The sequence below is a fragment of the Mixophyes fleayi genome, chromosome 6 (genome assembly GCF_038048845.1).
Source record: "Mixophyes fleayi isolate aMixFle1 chromosome 6, aMixFle1.hap1, whole genome shotgun sequence".
NCBI lineage: Eukaryota > Metazoa > Chordata > Amphibia > Anura > Limnodynastidae > Mixophyes > Mixophyes fleayi.
The window spans coordinates 34753653-34778710 of NC_134407.1; the positions used below are offsets into that span (position 1 = coordinate 34753653).

General features: G+C 40.4%; 2 protein-coding genes across 3 annotated transcripts in view; both read left to right on the forward strand.

Moving 5' to 3' along the window:
* The window catches only part of SEMA4G (semaphorin 4G), a 507048-nt gene that overhangs the window by 368878 nt on the left and 113112 nt on the right, over positions 1 to 25058 (forward strand). The gene's annotated exons all lie outside the window — the stretch shown is intronic.
* The window catches only part of LZTS2 (leucine zipper tumor suppressor 2), a 132578-nt gene that overhangs the window by 87323 nt on the left and 20197 nt on the right, over positions 1 to 25058 (forward strand). Inside the window, exon 1 of one of the 2 annotated variants that reach the window (XM_075216257.1) lies at positions 8863 to 9045. The exons of the other annotated variant lie outside the window; for it this stretch is intronic. The gene's annotated coding sequence lies outside the window, so the exon portion shown is untranslated. Of the gene's footprint in view, positions 1 to 8862; positions 9046 to 25058 lie in introns of those variants that run through there. 2 annotated transcript variants of the gene reach the window in all.

A 25058-nucleotide genomic window follows, 5' to 3' on the forward strand; every position in this document is an offset into this window, starting at 1 on the left:
GAACGCGACATTTTGCCCCCGCCCCACAAATAAAATTATGTTTTGTTGTGGAGGGCGGGGCCAAAATGACGCGATTCTCTGTGAATAGCGTCATTTTACCAAGGGAATTCCGGGATGCGGGAGAAATGCCAGCTCTCACGGGAGCCCAGGAGACTGACCCGAATTTTGGGAGTGTGGGGGGGGGGGGGGGGGGGGGCATGGGGTTGTTGGGGAAGCTGTGTTGAATAAAGTATAAAATTACCTTCCCTGCTTTTTATTCAGATGCCACAAACTAAATAGTCAATTAAGCAGTTTTGATACAGAAACCGTAACAGCGTATGGAGGACACATAACTGCCTATCTTGATAAGTGTGCAAATGGTGGCTGGAGGGAAGCAGTAAGTATTCATGTCATTTAAAGTGCATAGATTTTGTTACTGGCAGATCGCATTGTGCTTTTCACCATGACTCAGTAGAAGGTCTGCACTGGGTATCTGCAGGTGGTCACATCCCCTGTACGGGGATCCCTGGTGCACTACAATACCCATCATGTCATGTTTGATACTTTTTTTGCATTTTAAATGCTCTCCGTTAAAAAATCCCCTCATAAAAGCCAGCAAGTGAGAATAGACTAAGGTTTGCATCTAAGGCCTACAAAGAGGAAATTTATTGTGCAGTTGGTCAATATTGAAAATTAGGGACATGTCCAGGGATAAATCTCAAAAACCTGGGACTGTCCTTGGAAAGTAGGGACAGATGGCACAGAAGCCGTACCACCACAATAACTTGTGATTACAAGAATGAGCACAGATGAGAGCAGTCGTGTGTTCCTGCTCTATAATCCTATATCTTTCTCCTGGTGACTTGTGGGAAAATCTCCTGTATGTCTGCTGGGGTCAGTCAGACCATAAGTACACAGCTATATAAATTACCGGTATATGTGATTATACTGCCAAGTGCACTAATCACAGTATCAAACGAAGCCCGATACTCCTCTCAGAGCACATCTATACAGACCAGAGTGGACCAAAGCTCGGTTTGCCGGCCCTCCCAGGCTCCTGATTTAGTGGCAGCGACACTTTGCATCTTTATATCGAGTTGGCAGAAATGTTGGCACATGCGATTCTCTGTTAGGAAATGTTTTTACTCTTCAGTGAAGCCTGGATTGTGCGCAATAATATCTGTCTTAAATTAACTTGGTGGCATAAACAGATTAGCTGTAACGTCTTCCAATAAAATGGTCTATTATACAATGCAAAGAGCACTTGGGGGGAGGGTGTGGAAATCTTTCATGTGAACCAAAATTTTGAGCATGAATGCCCAGAATGGTCACATAAACTGGGGGTTTAGGCTGCCAGGCCCCTTCCTTCATCTGCTTTCTATTTCTCAGCAGTCTCTAAATTGAAAATGTGAAGGGAAGAATGGCAGTGATTATTTGGTGCTGGTTGGAAAAGAAATCATTCCTTTCAGCTCAGCAGAGCCTGGGAAATCTTCATTGTCTCCAAGGAGCTGACAATAAACACAACACAATCCACCCTGCCATGCTTTGAAGTCACCTCCCTGATGAATGGAACACGTTTCTGCTGCTACATCTGCAGAAAAAGCAAAAGCAATGGCTGGCGGCCCTGAGTCCGTTGTGAGCACACTTGTGTCTGCTACAGTATAACTCTCCTAAGTCACTGAGAAAACTAGTTACTGATGTTCTCTACGCTAATGACGTCCAGCATGACCCTGGATAATTGCAGCGCGCAGCAGAACAATTAGCAATGTATTACACATCTTCTTTGTATCATTCGGATAATAAGAATTATGCAAACAACTTCTTTTTAACTGCTGCGTAAGCAGAATATCAGCTTGGACGATCAGTTTATTAGAGCACATACAGGATGAAACATTGTGTTTCCTGTGTAGAATTAAGCATGTCTACACTACTTTTTTTTAAAAAAATGCTTTTTTCACAATAAAGCGATTGAAAACCTTTAATTTACTTTTCTGATGGTTGAAAATCAAATGTTAAGGAGTCTGTTACCCTATATTTCTAGTGTCCTTTTTTTTAGTCTATTGCAAATATTAAGAAATTACTGTTTAAAATATCTCTTTTTATAGGACTTGCTGTAATGACGCTTGAAAGTCTGCTTACTGAGCTCACTGTTCAGTACAGTTCCCATTGTTTGATTTCTCTTTATCTAAATACATTTATCTTCTCCCATAGCTATCCTGTCAATCTAATTTGAGGTGTGATCCTCTCACAAAATACAAGGTCAGGGGCATAACTAGCAGCAAGTGAAATATTTGACATAGTGCGAGGTGGAGCATGAGATATTTTTTGTCCCCAATTGTAAAGCGCTACGGGATATGTTACCGCTATATAAATAAATAATGATGATGATGATTATTACCAAATATGACGGGATCAAGCGATATCGGACACTAGCCTCTGAATTTGCTGGCAATTTGCAGAGGGATAGTATAAAACTATGCCGCTGGAATGAACTTAACTTTTTTTATTATTATTCTTTTTCTTATCACCTCCTTCTTGTCCTTGAACTTTTTCCCTCACTAATTAAACTTTAGTTCGGAAATTCCATAACTTGCTCTCCTCCCTTCATCAGGTCTGCAGTGTTTAGGTTGTAACGTTACATCCTTACATCCCACACATAACTCCAAGTGCCAAGTGTGTTTCTTACAACCCTCCAGAGAGAAAGAGAGAGCAGGTCCTGTGGCTCCGGATATTACAGTTGAAACATCGGTGCTAGGCTGCGCAGGATCCATTTATTTATGGTTTATAAGATTTCTAATCGATGACAGCCAAACTGATACGTTTTCTGCCCCGTGAATCTTGAATTGTGAACTGTTAATAGGTAAAATACACCCAAATAGTGAAATACATTTTAAGCCCATCTGAAACGTTGTTCCAGATATTTCTACTGCAGTACGTCTGCCAACTAGATGTTTTCTTAGCAGTAATAATTAGTCCATGGCTGATGTCGCCAATAACAACACCAGGTGCTTCCCAGTATGATCTTTCCTCCTGTTCGCTGTCAGGAGTTGACCTGTCATGGTGATAAGTACAGTGACATGTTTGTGATGGTGACAGAACCATAGTGCTTATGTGATAGTTAGTGCTTTATTACACCTGCAGTTAAAAGAACTATTTGTAGGTTTCTACTTACGTTATAGCATACTTGCCAACTTTTCCTTGTTGGCTTCAGGGAGATCCCAGGGGAGGTGGGCGTGCAGGGGCGGGGCTTGACGAAGCGCATCATTTTGGCCCCCCGGGGCTAAGATGACGCGATATTTGCGTCATTAAGCCCCGCCCCCTGCCACTTATCTATTGCGGGGTCGAGAATCGGGAGGTTGCCCAGATATGTGGGAGTCTCCCGGACAATCCAGGAGAGTAGGCAACTATGTGTTAAAGAAAAGCAGCCAATGAATCTCTAGAGACTGAACTGTCATTTACATTTCTGTCTCCATTACTGAAGTCATGTTTTCTTACCTGTCAGTCATTGATTATTTCTTGGTCTCCATGAAAATGGCCACCTCCATAGTCATCAATACATGGACATAGGACACAATTTCTGAACTGTGTCATCATGTCACAGATGGCAAAGCCAACCACGTCTTGTACTGGCTCAGCATCAGGGAGAATGCCAGATTCTTCAGGAAGTGAGGGAGATCACCCCTATTTCAGGGAGTCTCCCTGACATTCAGGGAGAGTTGGCAAGAATGCGTTATAGGCCAACCAGACATATTACTAGGGCCCAGAACTAAAATGTCCATTGAGTTCATTTTATTTACTTAGCTTTTATTTTATTTTTTTCTTACTTTGCCGTTGTTAACCATGCAGAATAATAATATTCATCATAATTATCATATATATATATATATTTTATCTAGCACTTTTTTCACAATTGGACTCAAGCACTTTACATTTTCAGAGTAAAAATACAGGAGAAAAATAAACATACGATTAACAGAATAGTGAAAGAGCGCTAAACATTGGGTATTATGAAAGTAGTGGTGCGTTAATAAAAGAAGTAAGCGAGTAAGTCTTCAATGGCGCGCAGGGTACAGAGACGTGACAATGTGGGGTATATTCATTTAGGGTATATTCGCTCACCTGCAGGCTCTTACTAGACAGAGACAACTTTATAAATGGAACACAGGAGGAATGTTAGTTTGTACGTTAAACCGAGTGTCACGTGTGGATATTTGTTTGCTTTATTTGTCCCAACTATCACATCCAATTAAGACACAAGAAGCTGGCTTAAATGTCTGTATACATCATACTTACCAACTTTCTGAAGTTTTTTTGCCAGGAGCCTGCCGGGGGAGGTAGGCGTGATGGGTGGAGGGGCTCCAAAATTCGGACCCGCCCCCGTGACGTAATGAAGCAAACGCGTCATTTTACAGCAGGGGCCGGGGCCAAACGCCGCGATTCCCAGTGAATCGTGGCGTTTTGGACCTAATTCTGCCCACTTTACTAGGAAGTGGGTAGATGCAGGATATTGCCACACTCTCCCGGGAGTCCGTAAGACTCACGCGAAATGCTGGACATTCCGGGAGAGTTGGCAAGTATGGTATACAGTCACCATGAAAATGTACATAGGTGTGGTTCTAAAATACATGTTAATACAAAGGTGCTCTATACATATGTGTTTTAGTTCTATACCTCAGGATCAAATAATTTCAGTATTGGGAGGTCGGAAGGATATTGTGGGACTGTTCAATTATAAAAGATCCTGCTATGGAAAAAGAAAGTCATGAGACTTGTGGGCTGCATTCTTATCACTTCTATACTCATACATGCCAACTCTCCCGGAAAGTCTGGGAGACTCCCGAAATTCGGGTCAGTCTCCCGGGCTCCCGGGCAAGCTGGCATTTCTCCCGCATCCCAATCTCACACCGAGAATCGCGTCATTTTGGAGGGTGGGAGGGGGCGGGACGAGGCCAATCGCGTCATTTTGGCAGCTATGTGACATCAAAAGCTATGAGGGTAAAGACATACTTGCCTACTCTCCCGGGAGGCCCCCGAATTTCTGGGAGTCTTCCTGGACTCCCGGAAGAGTAGGCAAACCTCCCGGATTCGCTGAAATTCACGGCATTGAATGGCGGAGGCGTCTTTAAGCCCCAACCCCGTTATTCAATACCGTGAATTTCAGCATTTTGTAGTGGTGGCGGGGCTATGGCTATGGCCCCCTCCTACCCCTGTCACATGACTTCCGGGGGAGAAATTTTGAAAGTGGGCATGTACGGGTAAAGATGATATAATAGGTGTGCATATGCGGCTTAACATATATGGTATAACTAAGGGTCCTGTTTAATTATTATCAGGTTTTTGCCTTGTTAAGTATCATCTTTCCTCACAATGATGACAGATGACTTTTGTGGGCAATTTAATAAACAAGTCATGTCGGGACAGCGCGTCCGATAGGAGATGACTGTTTTCTAAGGAGGACTCTGGCTTCTGGCCCGGAGTCTTTACTACACATGCCCAGTTGCCACTTGCAGTAACCAGCGCAGGGGAGAGCAGCAACGCTGCCGGAGAGGGATCCGAAGACCCCTCTCCTCCGATGCTCTCCCCATAGGATGGAATGGCTATCGCCATCTTAGCTTTTCGAACCTTGATCAAATTGTCCAGACCACAGTCTCCATTGATTATTATAGGGACTGAGGTTTAATGCCGTAATTTGCCTAATGCAGGAGATATCAGAGATATCGCCTACGTTAGGCTTTTCTTAAATGAGCATTTTACTTACAAATGCCTAAACCATGCGAAAAAGCCATTTCAGCAAGGTTTAGAGCTTCATACATAGGCCCTTAAATGTCTTTAACGAAGTCTATTAATTTTTTATCATGTTTAGTTCCACTTTACACTTAAAGATGGATTGTAGGGTTGTTTTGCAGTGTGTGATAGTTGTTCACCATCATGAGGAACAGTCAGGGCTATATTATACGTTCCTGTGTTTTAGGCCACATGAATAATAGATGTTCTGCACTGTAGTTAAGTGACGGCTTCACCGCACTGCGAAGATTAGATAATAACACATCTTGGCATGATGGGTAATTACTGCCATATGTAATCATAGGCATTTAGTCTGCATTTATGTTTTTAAGGATAATTTTGAAAAGTGGAGCACTATCTTTCCAGACAATAGAAATTTGTAATGTAAATTTTTATTTGAACTGTGCGACACTAAACTCGAAGTGAGTTTCAAAATACATTTAAAATTGAATACTTGCTTTAATGATTTTAATTACTCTGTTATTTCTCAGGAAACTGGCAGTTCCACCGAACTAAAGGTAACGCATGGTACAAAGAGCATCCAATGATTTATTTGGCTGACTAGTTGAAATAACACAAAAGGGTTTTCCTGGTGTTGATTTTAAAGAGCACCTGTCACAGTCACACAGTGGAGGCTTAAGGCCACTATTTTGTGTTTGTAAGAATGCAGCTTATCAATTTACCAGGACTCAGTGATATCAGCGAGGCAGGAGACACTGTTCACCTCAGAACGTAGCAGCATCCACAGCATGGGAGTGACTGTCACTTTAAATGAGTTTTTAATGTGTTGCTGTGTACAGAGTTTTCTGTTCTGCGAATGTATTTTATCATTGTGAGCTGAACTGCCATAGATCCTTGTTGTGGTAGCCGGTAAAACCATACTTGCCAACTTTTGGCAAGTGTATTCCGGGAGAGGGGCGTGACTAGAGGGCGGGACGCGGGGAAACACTGCATTTTGGCCCCGCCCCCGCAACGGAAATACCGGTTTGTCGCAGGGGGCGGGGCCAAAATAACACGATTCACCGAAAATCGCATCATTTAGGCTAGGCAGTTGTGGGATGTGGGAGACTTGCCTGCTCTCCCGGGAGTCTGTGAGACTGACCCGAATTTCGGGAGTCTCACGGACATTCCGGGAGAGTTGGCAAGTATGAGTAAATCATTGTGTTTCCACTTACCTGCACTGGCAAAACTTTCGCTGTTGCATAAGGTGGAGTTGTGACGATTCCAGTGTGCAACGGCGCCAGTTACGCCAGTGCCTGCATCCACCATCATAGTAGTACAAGAGCAGTGAAGCCAAAAGAAGGCATGCTCAGGAGAGCAGAGGAGGAAGGCCTTCATCACCCTCCCCCTCCAAATTTTGCTTTGGGCCCCACAACAATGTATTTTTCTTTACCTGCTGTGCACTGAATAGGAACAGATGCATTTTACCATTTGTTCACAATACATCTTGCATCCATTCACTTTAGAATTGTGTTGTTTTATACTACAAATCAGGTACATAGCAAACTTTTGCATCAGTGTTCTGAGATGATATGAAAGCACAGCATTGCAGGCCAAGGGGTATATTTACTAAACTGCGGATTTGAAAAAGTGGAGATGTTGCCTATAGCAACCAATCAGATTGTAGCTGTCATTTTGTAGAATGTACTAAATGAATGATAATTAGAATCTGATTGGTTGCTGAGGCAACATTCCACTTTTTCAAACCTGCAGTTTAGCAAATCTAGCTCCCAAGTGTTTTTTATTGCACTGTTAAAGCGCCATTAGACCTATACAGATCATAGAGGATGAGTTTTTGAGGTGAAGGGTGCTAGGTCTGAGCACTTTATTGTATTTAATCACGCCTAGGATGTCCTCAGCTTCAGAGTTGGTGGCACAGAACAACATGTAGCCATAAGGTTGGACTTTTCGTAGAAGCATAAAATGTGTGAAGAGATAAATGTGCTGATCTTGTGGGAGACAATGGCCTCTCCACTCATTAATAAGGACAGGGCTGCATGTGTCAGGGCAGTGTCGGAACGACAGATTGAGAGTCAGTGAAAGGAGCACAAATGTGGAAGCAAATGTCATTCATAAAAACTTGTTTACTCTGTGCATACCAGGCGTCTGCTCAGTAATGTTATTGAAGAACAAAGCAGGGGAACCTAAAATGGCCGCTGACAGAGCAGTTTTCTCCTATCATCAGGGGCAGGCTGGTCTGGGGGGCATCTGCCCCCCGGGCCTGTCCCACAGTGGGCTACCTTGGGCCGAGTCACTGGGCCACCTGCAAATTTTTTTCTTTTAAATTGTTCCCAATAGGCTGCTGAGATGAGTCTTGCCCCCTGGGCTAAAATTTGCCAGCCCTCCCCTGCCTATCAAGGTACAGTAACATTGCCATATGAATTTGTGAATCTTACAAGTTGCTTTCTAGACTGGATTTTCTGAGTTGTTAAATGTGCAAAATGGACACACAGGGTCAGTTTTGCAAATATAACCCCCGTCATAATTGTAGCAGTTTGCTATATGCACTTTTGTGTCACACTGTTCAAAGATGATGACGTTGGCGAACAAAGAGCCGGTCTGCCACTGCGTTATGTTCAGGATGCAGGTATGTATTAATGGTTCAGTACAATTCTATCATTATACTTGATACTAGGAGTCATACTACATTGGTGTCTTTGTTGTAATTAGATCAAATTTAAAATAAAAATAAAAATAATTGTACATATTATTGTTCATCCAGTTTGTGACTAACCAGCTATAGTTGTAGGACAACCAGAGTTGCCAAATGGTTAAAAAAATATTACTGACAACATTTTTAATTCTTTTACTGATTTTCAGCACAGTGCAACACTTAGCTCCAAACTAGAAATCCCTGCAGGCCGGTATCATACTGTTATGTCACTAGAGACAAGAGATGTGCTGTGTTCTACAGTATGTCGCAGCGCCACGACTGTTGGTGGTCACTGACTAGTCTTAGTAGCCCGTCTGTTCTTTCCTCTGAGGCCACTGCAGGGACAGATCCAGGCAGTGAGCTGGATATACAGTCAGTGCTGGGAGGCGGAGGGAATGTCCTGACAAGAGGATGGGGTGGGAGTGAGCCAGCAGTGAAGGAGGAGTGCAGCATTTTCAAACTTGATCAGTTCAACAAGACCCTGAGCCAAAGACTATTGCTATCTGGAAAGTGTGTCCTCTGATCTGCAAGGAGAAGAAGCTGTGGATCTGCGAGCTGTACAGTCAGGCATTGTCTGCTCATTGGGTGAACTTGGTAAATATTTGACACCATGGAGGAAGAAAGGAAAGGTAAGAGAGCATTGCATGTACATGTGAGGATAGCAGGCTTGTGTGGGATACAGGGACATAGAGATTGACCACTGAATGGGGGTAGTGTACAGGCAGCCTGCACAAATGTCTGCATTTTCCCCCTGTCCATCCCAGACACAGATACTCCGGATGTTTATGTTGGACTCCTTCAGACTGAGACTTTTACACAAACTTTGCAGCTTTTAAGAAAAGTGCAAATCAAAGAAAGTCATCTGGCTTTGGAAAATGTGAGTCGGGGGCATATGTATGTGAAGATTACATATTAGAAAGTAATTTACTGTCTCAAGTTTCCATTCTGAGACCGTGTTTCGCTGAGAGCACTGTACATATGAGAGATTTCTGTCCCTGGCTCACCTACACTTATTTAGCTAGAAAATAGTTGAAATTTTGGTCTCTTTACCACCGTTACATTTTGTTATCTAATATATTTGTTGTAACTGATGGAACTAGGGAAGGAATATTTATTTTACTAGTTAATTATCTCTGTCTGTGTTTAACAGTGTATGATTCATTTTCAGTCCTTCATATGTATTTAATATTTTTATATTAGGTGTGTCCATCCCATATATTATCCAGCAGTTAATCACATGCAGTGCAGGCTGATAGTCTGATAGTAACCTGCCCAGTCTGAGCAACATTTGACTGAAATTAAATTGGAAACTCATATATCATAAGTTGACACCCACCTGCGAGCTAGATTGCAAGCTCCTTGGTGCAGTTTGTGTCTTGACTTAATCAGCCAGCTGTTAATACTTATTTGACACTAGGGTTATGCTAGTCTCCTAAAATAGGACTAGATTGGATTGGTGATTGCTCACGGGCTGTATTTTATATCACATGTGATCAGTTATTCTTGGCTCCTGTTTCATACTCGTGTTTTTCATGGCATTCCAAATAAATGTGACCCAGCCAATGGTGGGTTAGTTCAAAGCGCGTAGTTGAGCTCTTGCGGCGACAGATTGAGCAATAGATCAGATTTATAGGTTACATAGGCTCTTTCTACGCTGACCCACTGGCCAGATTTGTGGGAACACCATTTCCTGCCGTTCTTTCCACTCGCTCACGTCTACGCAATCTGCCCCATAGCCAGAATCCCATATTTCTATGTATGCTTCTAATTAGGCTACTGTATTATGAGATTGCCACAGGGAATAAAACATTCACAGTGTTCATTATTTTCCAGTATTGAGGTCACCGATGAAAGGGAATGAAAGTCAAACAAGAAAAAAAAAACACTTTTCATGGGTATTATTGATGCTAAAGGAAAGTGGCACATTACAAAACATTGGTGTATAGAATTGTACATGGTACAATGAACATGACGTTATGCCTGTCTTCCAGGGTCATTCCTATTGTCTTAAAAATGGCTCTAAAAATGTTTCTTTTTAAAATTTGAAACGATATCCGTTGAAGTTCCTGGCCCTGTCTTGATTAACATTTCCTGTTATGAGTTTTCTTCTCCTCTCCCGCCACTATTTGCCTTTAAATGCTGTTTCTGCAGATTTGTTTTGCAGCTGGGCCTTAGAGAATGCTGGAATTCCCACTGTATCCAGCAGTTCCTGTAATCATTTCTCAGATAACACTTTACTTTTTTTTTTTTGTAATAGAGGAAGCCGTATTCTAACAACCTTTTAAGATCTCATTTGACTTATTTCAAGTTGTGTTTTATGGCGGTCTTACTTGACGATATGATCGGTATTTAGTGGCGCTGATAAGTCACATGACATGATTGCAATCATCTATTTTGTTCCATCCGAGACCCAACATGAGGGCTCTTATATAAAAAAAAATCCCACACGTGAATAATGGATGAAAGGATTCGGAGCCAGGGGTTAGAATGACTCACTGCAGGCACTGCTGGAAAGAAAACATCATCCATCTTGTGTACATTTATATCTATGTTTCTTCTATAGAGCAAAGTGAAAGGATTCTCTGGTGTGCTCCCAAATATCAGCTGTAATATTGTTGTTTACCGATCTCTTGCTGACAGTATAGAAGTCACATGATCTGAGCTCGGACAAGATGACCGCGTCTTCTGTGTTGGAACATGTGTGTCATCATCCGGTGGGAAAAATCCTATTAAATAAGAGGCCTATGTGGCTGGCTGTATTTCACTTGTGGTGATCGTTCGTGTGTGAAAATGATCTAATACTATGAATTTGTGTTTAAATATATGGCTGAAATATTGGCATGACATTATAGAGGAGGTATACACAGCAAAATAATTGATATGACTTTCTCTTCTAGGTCATCTTTTCAACACAAAGAGGCAAAATCATCTACCTTTTGTCATCACATTAATATACATACACACACACACACTGATTGAACATGTACTTCTTTGTTTAACCAATACAAAAAATAAAAGCTGATAATAATGTGGAGTAATTAATCTTAAACCAGCCAAATATTGAATTTGAAGCAGCGACGACCAGGATTGTATCTCAGATAAGGGAGTAAATGTATTAACCAGCCCATTTTGACACTCGCATTATTCGGCGACTTTGACTGCTAATGTGTTTAAAGGCAAATCTTGCCGTTAAACACATTGGCGTTTTAAAATCAGCTGTCAAACTCAATGAATATCGGCGAGTTGCAAAATACACTGGTTAATACATTTACCCCAAGGAGTGTGAAGGTCTAGAGGCTTTTAATTTGGATTTGGCCCACAGAGGTAATGACCTTAGAAGATTTGTGTGGGCAGATTTCCTTAGTATACTATATAAATACAGAGGCTAAACTGAGGCCTGTTCTTAGTCTGCCAAATATTCCCAGAAGTTTCTATCCAGATCTTTTTCTGTGATATTTGAAGTTCCCTTTTAGTACCAGAAAGTTCATGTCTGTTTTACTGTGGTCTGGACAGTAAATCAGTTTGTGACAGGTGTCTCAATTTGGCTTTTTGTTTTTGTGTGGCGATGAGGATTCCTCTTTCTGCCACATACAGCCACCATTAAGGTATTTAATGCACAATTTTAGGTACACCCGAGTAGGCACCAGGAAACATATTGCTTTGCCTTAAATATAAGATGAAATTATGATATTCTATTTGTTTCCATGTCAGACATTTGGCAATTCATATATTCAGGTTTTCAATATAAGTAACAGACATTTTCTAATATTGCATTTAGGTGAACAATTTACCCTGAACAACAACAACCAATCAGCATCTCACTTTTATTTGACTAGCACAAGTTAAATAATAAGAGCAAGCGTCTGATTGGTTGATGTTTTAGTGCAAGTTTGCACATACATGCAGTATTAGTAAGTGAGTCCTGCTGACTTGCATCTATCCTGCAATCACAGCATTTGCTGACTGGGAAATATATATGGAAATGTTCTACTCAAATTATAATTTGTTTAGAGATTAGTAATACAAGGTCTGCTGTAGCACACATCCCTGCTATTATAGCAGTTTATAAACTGCTCTGTCTTTCTCAGAAAAATGGCAGCATCCAAAGATCGTTTAATAAATAATTTCTTTGGTGAATTGCTGCGCTGACAGAAAAGACACTATGAAAGATTCCACTGCTGACCATAGCAACCAATCAGAGCAGACAATGAGAGCAAGTGCCTGATTGGTTGCTATGGGCAACACCATATATTTTTTTTATTTGCTCCGTTTTTATAAATGTTCCACTATTTGCTGTATCTTTAGTTAAGTATCTCCTTTAAGTCATCAAGGGGATTTTCCACAGTAGATATTTTACTAAATCACCTTTGCTCCCAATAATAGTTATTGGTGGTGGTCCGTCCCTACCTAGCAGGTTCCTGGACTTCTGCTGATCATTGCTCAGTGCTGCTACAGGGAAACCTGCCGAGCTCTGAAAAGTGGACAAAGGTCTCGGCTATATATATAGTAAATAGCTCAAAATTCATATTTAATGCTCAAACCCCTGTTAATCTGGTGTGTTTGCTGTTACTGGCTGTATACACAATTCTTACATAGTATATGACTGGCACTTACTGTAATTGATAGTAATGTGTTATGTCAGTAGTCATGGAAGACGTGAGTCATTGGTCACCAATTTACTGCATTGTTTTATGGGATTTATTTTCAGCTGGTTTCCCTCCCCCGAATCCCAATTGCTTTCACATGACATGTGCATGTACTCTATACTATTTTAAAAGCAGTGCTTCACAATACGGGAGCCTGGTTTAGAAGGACAAGCTGCATTTTCCATTCTTGCTGAAATAAAACTGATTTTTAAATAAATTCCAGTTTCAGCATCTTGATTAAAAATGTTGAGGGTACTATAATTATTTGTTTAGAAACAAATGACAACTATATAAGGGCCTGAGCACGGCAAGGCACTGTACTGTATATGCAGGCTTCGCCTAATGTAAACAGAGTGTTTCCCAGGTGATTAATGGCCTGTTTGGTATTTAATTGTGTTGGGAAGTAAGCACAGGAGATGGAGAGAGTAATTATACAGCTGGGATGTTCCAGTTGGTCACTTTCTCCCACTTTGGTGTTTCTGACAAGCTGCATTTTTTTTGTCATGGTGAAACTCAAGCTACGACCGCTGGAGTGTTCTGTGTAACATAATCCTGTGCTGTAGTCATGTGGATTCTGCTGTAATATATAAATATAGATTTTTATCTTTACTGTCATTGTGCTACTTTTGCATTTTGTATTTTTTAAGGTGTGTGTGTGACTAGACCACCTTATTTTATTCAGTCCGTATCTCGTTGTTTATCCAGTTTATTAACCCATTAAATTATCTAACCAGCAGGATGTTCACATCAGGAGATCCCCCCACCCCAATGAAAGCCCCAGATAAATGCTTTCAGTCACACCCAGTGCCCAAAAAGTGTAAAAACACACAAGCGCACTGGGGTGTGGTCCTGGGGGCCGTCCTACATAGAGGAAAAACCCACTTATGCCCGAGCCACATGGCCAAAGGACTTCAGTAGTAGCAGGGGTCCACCTTTTCCACAGGGGTAGCGGTGGGTCTCTTTATCATCAGCTATTTATATAGCGCCACTAACTCCGCAGCGCTGTACAGAGAACTCACTCACATCAGTCCCTACCCCATTGGGGCTTACAGTCTAAATTTCCTCACACACACAGACAGACAGAGTATGGTCAATTTATTTTTTTTGATAGCCAATTAACCTACAGTATGTTTTTGGAGTGTGGGAGGAAACCGGAGGAAACCCACGCAAACATGGGGACAACATAGAAACTCCACACAGATAAGGCCATGGTCGGGAATCAAACTCATGACCACAGTGCTGTGAGGCAGAAGTGCTAACCACTGAGACACCGTGCTGCCCAATGTATTTACCCTTGGATTTACCAATGCCTCATCCAGTGAACCAAGACCTCTCCCCTAAGAGGGAGCCTCCAAAAATGCAGTGAGGTGGGAGCTTCAGGGCAACACCACCTCCCTTAGATCTATGGGAAGGAGCCCATAATGGTCAACTACATCCTACAATACGTGAGAAAAAACATGAAGAAGCGCATGTGACATAAACAGTGAATAAATAAATAGTGCTGTGACCTATGTCCCCAGCCTTTGGCTGGAATATAGATATTTTTCTGCTCAGCAAGAAGGTTAACGCAGGTACCCCTCTATATTGCCCAACTGAGACGGTTACGTTCTCCATGCCAATATGTGTTTCATACACCCTCAAATCAGTACTCTGGGGTCACAAGCATCCTGGGCTCTGCTGCCCCCTGGCCGGACAACCAAGGTAACCTGTCCATTGTGGAGGGGTTTCTAAGCCCTCCTAGGACAGTACGGCACTTATTATGGCGAGCAGCATTCATACCTGAGTGGAATGAGTGGGAGGGAGAGACCTGTCCACTGGTGTGTTACAGAGGTCAGGGCTGCATGGGATGAGGGCAGTGTCAAGCAAGAAGCCCAGACTGGGAATTATATGGTAGGAGGAGCAGGGAGACCAGTGCCACAGAGTAATGCTGTGAGCCCATTGTTATACATCCTCACAGTCCGACCCACCTGGACTCTGAGTGACAGGACTAGACAAACGCATGCATTTAGGAGGATACCTCGCAATCCTCTGGTCGTATATTTAAATATAGAAAAATATACAGAAACTTAAAATATTAATGGCAGATAAGGACCAATTTTTCCATCTACTCTGTTCTGAGAATAATCGATTAATAAGCAAATGAAAAGACCTGTGTGTATCTTATGCATGTTTACATTCCTGTCCTACTGGTTTTCACGCTGCTTAAACTACAAGTCTATTTTAAGCATCTTCTACTCTTTCAGTAACATAATATATTCTAACATTTACTGCTGAGCTCTTTCCCCAGACATGTTTGTGTGGCTGTTTGGGAGATTTGCACCAACCAGTTATAAACACAAAAGTCAAAAACAGGAGATTGGGTAAAGAAAAGAAAGAAAAATTGGCCTTGCAAAAGCATTGTAAGCAGAGATACCAGATTGGGTGGTCAGAGGACATACATGCTGTATAAACAGTCTGTAAACCATGATAAAAACCTGAGTTGTAGAAATCAATCTGCAGCATTGAAAACTGTCATTGTTAGGCAGGTCAGGGGACTTAAAGTGCTGAATATCGTGTGTAAAACATTATATATATGTATAATATATATGACCCAAAAGCATTGAATATGTGAATGTTGTGCAAAATGTCATATTTTTTACTGATTTAATTTTTGTTACCGACGTGACATGTTTATAATAAGGGTCATAGACCCTTATTATAAACATGTTGAATTGTAATAACTGCATTTTCTGTCAAAAGACTTTTGAGAAGAGGATGTATGAAACCGAATTATAGGAATCTTCCAAAACTATTTTTCATATCACTTTTACTTCACTTTTACACTTACAAAACAATTTCCCCCAATTCGTGTTTAATTTTTGAATTGTCATTGTTAAGGTTTGGAGACTTCCTATTGGCTGTGAACCCTGCTGTGGAAACAGATCTTGGCCAATTGAAACCTTCTGAAAAGTTGATGTTTGTGGGGACTATCTCTTGAGGGTTTTACTTCTTAATAGGATTTATGTTATACATGGCTTTGCACTTATGTCTCTAACGTGACAGACGTTTGTGTGTGTGTTTGTCTTGTTTGGCTACAGTGCTGTCATGTAACAGGACCCCAGCGTCCTGTACGAGGCCTGGATGGTACAATGAGCGCCATTGTCATGTTATACATTACGTCCTTTCACCCACTTCTCATGGGTCATTTCTCAGGCTCTTTCTTTGAATTTTATTTTTAATTAACTATAATAAAACTAAATCTGTCCAAAAGATAGAGGACTCTCTCCCTAAAGGGGGGGGGGGGGGAATTCACAAGGAATATTATTTTATTGATAATTTACTTAACCATAGTGTTTGCTATGATTCTCAAGGAGTAAATGTTGTTGTTGAAGTAAAATGCATAATTTGTATGTATACATCTTGTTTATGTTGAGTGGATTGTACAGTTGCCTTGTATTCAGCATTGTGACACAGTGGTTAGCATTGCTGGTTCACAGCTGGGTCCTGGTGTTTGATTCCGACCAAGGCCCCATCTCTGTGGAGTTTGTATGTTCTCCCCTTGTTTGCGCTGGTTTCCTTTGGGTGCTCCGGTTGCCCCCCACAATCCAAAATTGACTTGTGAGTAAATTAATCCTAGTGTGTTTGTGTGGTAGAACATTTAGGGGTATATTTACTAAACAGGGGGTTGAAAAAGTGGAGATGTTGCCTATAGCAACCAATCAAATTCTAGTTAGCATTTAATTAGTACATTCTACAAAATGACAGCTAGAATCTGATTGGTTGCTATAGGCAACATCCTTACTTTTTCAATTGCCCAGTTTAGTAAATATACCCCTAGGGCTTTAAGCTCTAATGGGAGCAGGGACCGTGAATGATTAAATATTATCTGTAAAGCACTGTATAATATAATAATAATGTTCACAAAATGGTCTACAAAATCCCCCCTTTTTATTTTGAAACTAGACATGTCCGTATCATGCCATTAACTGTGAAGTGTCACAATTATGATCAAAACGTAGTTTTTTCGTTTTTTTCATGAATCTTTGTCATGTTCTGGAAATATAAATGATTGTAAAAGGCAGTGATCTATGCTTTATATGTGCTATTAAATCCTCTATGCTTTGTATGTGCTATTAAACATTTCAGATATGTATCATGTTAATAAAAGCCAATTTTCAATGTCATCCTGAGAGTCCACTGCAGCTTTTTAAAAAAGGAAATTAATCCCTTGCCGCACCATTAGGATAGGAACTGATAGAGGTTAAAAAAAAATGAGACTGCTGTCATTTAAGCTGCTGTGACATCACTAACCTTCATGTTGTGTATAATTCTAACAATCCACAGAGAGCATTTCTGCACGACAGTCTCTGTCTGCTCTGTTAGAGAAGCACCTACATTCCAACATGGCAACCTGCTGCAGAGGGATGAACTTGTTGGACATATTTACTTAGTTTAATTATTTGATGTATGTTATTCAGCTTTTGCTATATGATAATGCCAAATAGTGGTGGTGTTATTTGCTCTATAATGATAGTCTTGACATGTGTGGTAAACAATAGTAGCCGTTTCATTTTAGCTGGGTTCTCCATTTTGCTATCAGTGGTTGTGCATTAAGGAAGAAAATGGAGTTATATCATGGCAATGACTGCCGCCATTAAACTTTGCTCTGAGGTAACACATGTGGAGCCAAAGAGTGAATATCTCTACATTTGAACACATATTGAGGGGCACTTTGTAAACCTAACCAGAAAATGACAGAATAATTTACTCTGGTCAACATCACACTTCTTCATAAATGGCCCCCACTTTCTCCTCCATCAGGTTTATTCAATTAAAACCTCAAATCTGGATTCCAGCAAAACCAATAGGTCATTTCAGACAGCCCCTAGGTGTGTCTGGTTGGCTCCTAGATTCATAATAACACATACTCACCTACTTTGAAGAATCTTTTTCCGGGAGAGGGGCGTAAATGGAGGGCGGGAGGGGAAGGGCGCGATGAATTGCGTCATTTTGGATCCGCCCCCCTCGTGATGGAGATGCCATTTTGTCGAGGGGGCAAAATTCACTGCGAATCGCGTCATTTAGTGGTGGCTGTAGCGGGATCCGGGAGATTTGGCAGCTCTCCTTGGAGTCCGTGAGACTGACCCGAATTTCGGGAGTCTCCCGGACATTACGTGAGAGTTGGCAAGTATGTAATAACATTTATCATGTATTTGATTGCTGCCGCGAATACACTTGTGTAAAAACTGCATCTTTTTATAGCAAATGTTGAGTGTCTTTCTCTGAGCGGTGCGTCAATCTGGATAGGTGTTTACGCTGACACTGGTAGGACACAATCAGCGATCCTCCCTCTGTCTGAAATAACAGATACCAGAGAGCAGTAACACACCCAGTTGTACAGAAAATGTAAAGCTGGCGACAAATGTGGTTGCTATTGTCCAATGAGAGCAATGATTGAGAAAAATCATATTTGAAGTAATGAGATAATTTTCAGGCATACCTCTATAGCCGGGCAGCAGATGTCCACTGTCCACTGACCGACTATCAGACGCTGGTAAGTGATGCTGGTGCTTTGCATGCGTTGCACAATCAGACTGTGTATTGCAGCATTGTGCCAAACTCCTCCAGTTCTGGCAAGGTATGGAAACTTTGATATGTGTATTTGTGAGAGAGAGTTTGTATGAGGAGGGTAAAAGCTGTCTGTTAAGGAAGCGTTAGAGCTATTAGAGCACAAATTACAGTCTTTACATTACAGTGTGTGTCAGCCAAATGGTATTAATAGCACAAACTGCGTTTGTCTCTTTCAAACCTCCTGGAAGTTTAACCATCTAACAAGCTACCGTGAAAGAGAATAAACAAGAACATTGCTCAGGTATCAGGCCGTTACTGGACGGTGTTCAGTGGGGGATTATAATATATTGCAGGTCCAGTACAGTCTGGTGAGTATATTATTATATAGCTGTATCTGGCTGTCTAAACCAGCTGTGCTGCAGGCCAGATGAGGTTCATGAGGGCTGTTTTGAGGCCTTTGACCTGCACAAAAACTAGTTAGAAATATTATACGTATTGCTGATTAAACCATTATGTTACATCATTTCTATGCATTATATAATATTATTAATGTCAACCCTATCCGTTCCAGAATTCCTGCTTTAACCTAAAAAAGGTAAAATTAAAATACATTTATTTTTTTCTTTCATAGTATAAAAACTATACTCTTAACACAGGTCTGTCACACTATTTAATCACTAGTGGACCTACCAACAAGATCAATACCACTAATTTATCCATTGACAAGAGTTTGGCTTTTTCCCAAAACTTGCTGCCTTGGTCAGGTTGAGGCATTCTAAACACACCACCTATCGAGTGCATTGATTGGTTGGATTATACATGTCTATATATCACATGACAGAGAGTTTGGAAGGGAAGAGGGACAGGGAAATTTGGGTCCAGCTGGGTAGTACATTGTGGCTTCTAGTTACACCCTTGTAGCCTGGTTCTTATTTAGGAAGGAAACTGAGTAAGCAGGGAGAATGGCAGAGTGACAGGAAATGACAGAGCAGGAAGCACAAGGTGTGTGTGACCACAGTACATAGTTATTTATCTTTCTCTCCCTTTTGATGATGTTTGGAATCTTCAGCTATTTTTACAGACTTTCTGAGAACATCACAGAGCGTGTTATTAATTTTATAAATAATTTTCCCTCACAAGGTCCAAAGTTTTGTAGCTGCTAATCATCTAATGTGCGTACAGATGTTATCCTGGATGCCGGCGGCACCTGTAACAACACGTGTGCATAACGGTCATTGTTCTACACGACAGATGGGGGAAAATAGATGGAAGTCAAACGTGTTCCAGACTAACTTTATTATTGTACCCTGGGTTTACTGTTTTTATTTGATTCAGATTTTCTTATGTTGTTTTATGAATTGGAGGTGTATACAGCGGTATGTTGTTTCTCCTGCTCCTATTACTGCAAAACGATTAAATTCCATTCACTTACATTTTCCTTACCGTCGCTTCTAAATTTCCAATCCGACCACTGGTTTCCGCCTCTAAGTCATGCTGTCCTGACCATTCGTTTTTAGGTGCAGAATTCAAGACCGTTCCACCTAAATTTATACAGAAGGTTTATTGGGAAAGACGGGTGATTTTTAAATGTAATTTAGTCATACTTGTCTACTCTCCAACTTCGGCGAATCGTCCTGGATTCCTGGGAGAGTAGGCTACCTTCCTGGGTCCTGTAAAGAGGCCGGACAGGGCCTTGATGACCTGATCCGTGGAGGGGAGGTCCAGAAATTAGGCAAGTATGAATCTTCAACAGAACGAAAGAAATCTCTGGCGCTAATATGAATATCACAGGTATAGGTAAAGGAACACAATTTCTGACCAGGTAACAAATGCAGCAGCTCTCAAAAGGAGGTAGTGTTAACCCTCCCAACAAAGCATACAAAAGGGAAAAAGGAGAGTTGTGCAGAAGTACCTAATAGGTTTTTAATAAAAAAAATATCAAACAGCTGTGTAAAATACATGTATCGCATGCTGACAACCACAAAGTTAAGGTGGAACGTATACTATGTATACACTGGCTTTTCTAAGAAACAAATAAAATAAAAATGTAAAGATATAAATAGATCTCAATAAAAAACAGATCACATGACCTCATAATCATGTATATACATACATATATTGTGATGCAACCCAATACACCTATCTATCACCAGCTGGTAAATATAATTGGGATATCCAGATTTAATTGGATCCTGCAGGATATATGGAAGGCAGAGAAATTGTTTTTCCCTTTTTGCTCTTCAAATATATAAATACAGTTGAAATTGAACTATTACATGTACATGCAAATGATGTTTCTTATTGGAGTTTAGATCTTCAAAAAACTGTCCTTATAAGGATCAAATAAAGATGTTATCCAGTCATCAAACAGTGCAAGGGAATAATGAAAATGCTGTTAATTATCCAGAAAGTGGAATCTCTTGTCACAGTCACTGTTAGAAAACAAATATGATCCTATATATAGAGAGAACCACAGCTGTTTGATATTTTTTAAAAACCTATTAGGTACTTATGCGCAACTCTCCTTTTTCCCTTAAGTATGAATCTTGTATATTTTAGGCATAATACTCCACATTGTTGGAAAAAACTTCCCTGCAAAACTTAAGTATTCCAGATCACAGGTAGCTGTAATTGATGATTATTACTATTAAACAACATATAAAATATAAATCTATCACATTCTACATGTAAATGATGCCGTTCTATAGAGACCATAGCGAGGGTTTTGACTAAACATTGTTATCACACTCTCACTGGTCTTGTGATAATACACCGATAATTATGGCTGATTGTCAGTTTTTGGTTACCATATCCCTGCAGTATTGTACGACTTGTCCTGGGGGGAAGGGGGGGGTTATGACCTTTTGCTCCAGTGATCTCCCCATGGAAATATTTGGAGGCTGAGTGAATATAAATGCTGCGCTATACATCAGAAAAAACAGGACAGGATGGAGACAAAACAAGTGCTGGTGATAACTGAGATCATTGTAAAACATAACACCGTACTGTCGGAAATGTGTTCTGGAAATTTGTCAGGCAGAATATTATCTCCCTGATATTGGATGAAATATCATAATCACTGCAATCATGGTCATTTTTTCTGAAGTAAGTCTCTTTGGGCCTGATTCATTAAGGATCTTAACTTGAGAAACTTCTTATTTCAGTCTCCTGGACAAAACCATGTTACAATGCAAGGGGTGCAAATTAGTATTCTGTTTTGCACATAAGTTAAATACTGACTGTTTTTTCATGTAGCACACAAATACTTGATAGCTTATTTGTACTCTGAAATGTAAAGTTGATATTTGTGTGCTACCCACTGGAAAACATACTCTCTATAGCAACCAATCAGATTCTAGCTATCATTTATTTAGTACATTCTACAAAATGATGGCTAAAATCTGAATGGTTGCTATAGGCAACATCTCCACTTTTCAGACCTGCCGGAAAACTGTCAGCTTGATACATTTACCCCCTAGGTTTTAAAGATTTGTCCCTCTAAAATGCAATCTACAGTCATGGCCAAAAGTTTTGAGAATGACACAAGTATTGCTTTTCACAAAGTTTGCTGTTTCAGTGTATTTAGACCTTTTTGTCAGATGTTGTTATGGTATACTGAAGTAAAATTACAAGCATTTCATAAGTGTCAAAGGCTTTTATTGACAATTGCATTAAGTTTATGCAAAAAGTCAATATTTGCAGTGTTGACCTTTCTTTTTGAAGACCTCTGCAATTCGCCCTGGCATGCTATCAATCAACTTCGGGGGCAAATACTGACTGATGGTCTCTCATTCTTGCCTAATCAATGCTTGGAGTTTGTCAGAATTTGTGAGTTTTTGTTTGTCCACCTGCCTCTTGAGGATTGACCACAAATTCTCAATGGGATTAAAGTCTTGGGAGTTTCCTGGCCATGGACCCAAAATGTCGCTGTTTTGATCCCCGAGCTTCCAGTCTGTTATTATAACTCAATTAGCATGACAGAGTGATCTCCAGCCTTGTCCTCGCCAACACTCTCACCTGTGTTAACGAGAGAATCACTGACCTGATGTTAGCTGGTTCTTTTGTGGCAGGGCTGAAAAACAGTGGGAATGTTTTGGGATAAAGTTCATTGCCATGGCAAAGAGGTACTTTGAAATTAATTGCAGTTCATCTGATCACTCTTGATGACAATCTGGAGTATATGCAAATTGCCCTCAAAAACTGAGGCAGCAGACTTTGTGAAAAATAATATTTGTGTCATTGTCAACTTTTGGCCATGACTGTATTTCTATGTTTCGAGTTAAGCTGGGTATACATATATGCAATTATCCTGCAGATCACACGATTCACGACCGTTTGTTCAGATATTGAAAGAGTGTGTATGCTACCAAAGCACATCGCATCTGTTGATTTGGTTTTATAAATTTCCTAAATATCGCAAGCAATGATATATTCTCAACAGATGGTTATGAGAGCGGAATCGCAGATCTGAAGGTAAATTGTGCAGGTGTCTACGCATAGATCGGCATGCTGATCAGGACTTTAATCATTGGTGAAATCGTTAGACATTGCATCTGAAGTATGATTGCATAGGTGTGTGCCCAGCTTTACCCAATATTTATTAAAGTTGAGCAAATTCAAAAAAGTTGATTAGAACTTTGTTCAATGAACATTCCATAATAGGAATTGTAGTACACCAAGCACCACCTAAATTACCCTGCACCTGCCCAGCAGCATAGAGTCCATGGAATTGTTGGTAATTTGAGTTTTAAATTCTTCTGCAACGTTTCTCCAAATACTTTTTAAAAAAACTACAGATAAACCGATGCTGGGAAAAGCGGATTTCCCTTGTGTTATTTAATTGGTCTTGTGGAGAACAACTATTTTTTTGTTCTGAAAGGTAATTCACATTTAGTTGAATGCAAGGTATAGTCAGGTAACAGGAAATAAAGCTAATTCTATACCAGGTGGATTATACTGGATTACTTCATTGTATTTTCTGCTTCATCTTCTCTTTTCAGTTCCCTCCCCACTTATGGTTTGGCAAAATAATGTCGTTGTATAGGAGAAATAAACATGAAATTATTATTTATCCATTTTTTACTTGTCTGTGTACAAACAAAATTATCTGAAATGTTTATCAACTTTGAAGTGCTAACTACTATAGCCTTTCCCTCGCAATACTTTGTTACCTCCCATTCATGTGTGTAGAGCTGCAGTGCATCATGGGAATGAAGGACTATTGTCAGGGTGGACAACCTACTATTTCTTAAACTGGATTCATGCGCTTCGTATTCAGGAAGTGACATCACAGTTTCTTAGCTGTGCAGTACTCGGTGATCCACTCTATAAAAGAAGCTTAGTTTCAAAATATCTTCTAAAGTTGTTTCAATATCATAGGAATAGAAAGACAAAGGAAGCTGATACATCCTTATGTCAATCTCAGAGTGACTCAGGACCGTCAAAGTTTAATAACCGTTCAGAAACCAAAAATATTCCCTATAAGTATTTAAAAGTTACAGGTATGAGATCTTTAATCCAGAAACCCAAATAATCAAAAGTTCCATAAACCGGAAAAAAATAAAAACAGATGTTGATGCTTAGTGAGTATGTCATACACAGACATGATCACCAGGTTCCTCTTTCTATACTCTGTCACTGTGAGGAGCACCGCTAAACAACTGAATGAAGCAGTTAATGTCAATGATATTGTAGGGAAAGCCAGTGGTCATTTTAAAATTAAATTTAGTATATACTGCTTCAGATTATTGAAAAACATACTTAGCGTTGCTATTATACAATTAAATCATCTTCAGACAGCAGTAACCCAGTGCCCCCTAGTGGTCAGATTATCATGTAAAATAGTGGAACACCTGCTTGGATGAAGCATCTGTTAGACACGAAGAAGCACACACAAAAAGTAGTAATGCAAAATAATATATTGTTATTAAAGTAAATAATTTTGCATTATAAAACCCACTATAGTTTCTTCCATTTTATTGCACACAGCATGGGTATAGTAACCTAACAGGCAGAGAAGAGAAAAGCACTCACTTGTTTGTTTTGCCCCAGGTTCATTACCCAGCCTGTGATATCTGACCCTGCCGTAGCAGTGAAGACGTAGGAGAAGAATGGCTCAGATGCCCTTGGTGCACTCGGCAGGTGTTTGCTATCAAGGGTATAGTGTTAAAGGAGTCTGTGTTATTTCTCGGCTTACTGTCACTGGCAGCAAAGGTTTTCATTAGCGCAAGGCCCCAGCGTCTAGTGTTTCCACAAATGTGAACTAGTCACGCAAAGGCTTCTTGAACTCCTGGCAACATTCAGAAAGAGAGAGTAGCAAATGAAAAGGAGGTAAAGAAATCCCTATTCAAAGCAACAGTGAGGTCAGAAGAACCAAGGAATCTTTAGACATGAAAGAGGAGAAGGCGGAGGGGGGATTAGTACAGGAATCAGATGTAAAAGTTGGA